The sequence below is a fragment of the Tupaia chinensis genome, unplaced genomic scaffold (genome assembly GCF_000334495.1).
Source record: "Tupaia chinensis unplaced genomic scaffold, TupChi_1.0 Scaffold149552_1, whole genome shotgun sequence".
Classification (NCBI taxonomy): Eukaryota; Metazoa; Chordata; class Mammalia; order Scandentia; family Tupaiidae; genus Tupaia; species Tupaia belangeri.
Window position 1 is genome coordinate 2712867 of NW_006209397.1, and position 1422 is coordinate 2714288.

The 1422-nt window shown below is 32.1% G+C and overlaps 1 long non-coding RNA gene across 1 annotated transcript in view; it reads left to right on the forward strand.

Moving 5' to 3' along the window:
* LOC102474569 (uncharacterized) overlaps positions 1 to 1422 on the forward strand; it is a 17554-nt gene that overhangs the window by 9567 nt on the left and 6565 nt on the right. Inside the window, exon 3 of the long non-coding RNA XR_337767.1 lies at positions 1146 to 1165. This is a non-coding gene — a long non-coding RNA (uncharacterized LOC102474569). The remainder of the gene's footprint in view (positions 1 to 1145; positions 1166 to 1422) is intronic.

Genomic DNA, 1422 nt, shown 5'->3' on the forward strand with positions numbered 1-1422 from the left:
AGAAGAAACAAAAATAAATAAATAAGTAGAAGTTATTTATCAAGCATTTTTTATAGAACAGCAGTGCTTCCATATGATTTTTGGTAACCTAGAATATAATAAATATATCGATGTCTAGTAAATTAGGGAAATTACTGGTCATGTCACAATCCTTTCTCCTGCATTCTTCTCTTGGGACTTTGGGCATGTACACACACCCTGGTGTGAATTTCAAACTGCCAAGTCTGGGACTCAAACCATGGTAAACTATGTGACAGTCCAGTGACATAACTATTATGCCACCTGCTGGTTCCTTCCCTTGTCATTTTAATGAATGAAGCTTTTCTTTTCATGTCTCTCTTCACACCTGATATTGATCATTTATGTCTTTCTTTTTTTTTTTTTAATTAATCAGTCTGAGTAGAGTTTTACTAATTCTATTGATTGCTTTAAAAAGCTCTTGATTTATTTATTTTATTGCTTTCTGTCTTCTATTTAAAAGATTTCTGCCTTTTTGCTTGCTTTTACCCTTTGGTTAGGGTTCTTCATTTTCTAGTTTCTTACAAGGGAAGCCTAGATCATTCACTTGACACCTTTTCTAATAAAGACATTTAAAGCTATACATTTTCCTTAAATTCATGCTTTACATAAAATTAAATTTGATATTCTGTAATTTCATCCAATTCCAAACATTTTCGTAATATTTTTCTAAATATCATTCTTTTCCACATCGATTCCTTTTACTGATACGTGTTCCATGCTGACTGCACTTCGTGTAAACCCTATCAATAGAGGAATTTTCATGTGGAACTTCCTATTTCCCAACTCCCTAGGGTAAGCATACACTCCACAGTAAAATCTGATTTTGCTCACCTTCCAGTGTCATCAAGAAGTTGACTTTTAAATTTCCAGGTTTTATAGTTCTTTGCTGCAAAGGGGAGTTATTCTGTAGGGTCTTTATCCTTTGAACTTGCAAACCACCTAATTCATTGTTAGTGGTTGTTATTGGGTCATTGGGAAAGTCATGATGCATTTTTGCATAGAAAAATATGTCATGACTTTTGCAACATCCTAGTAATATACTCTAGAATGTGCACACCATGATTTTGTTCAAATATTTCCATGTTGATGGACTTTCTAATTGTTGTTCTCTTTTGTTATTACAGTCTGGAATTGTCACATTCCTGTAAGTAGATTATTTGAGGTTTAACATCCTTTAAAATATTAGTTGACCATTTAGATTTCCACTTCTAAGAACTAGTTCTTCATATGTTTTTCCACTCTATATTTGTCTCTTTATTTTTGTTGTTAGATTTTTTCTTGGTAAGTAGAAGCTCTTTTTATATTAATGATGTTAACTCTTTATCTGTCAAATGTAAAGCAAATAATTTCTGAGGTTATAATTTATCTTTTGTCTTTTCTACCTGTTGCCTTTTTCCCTAC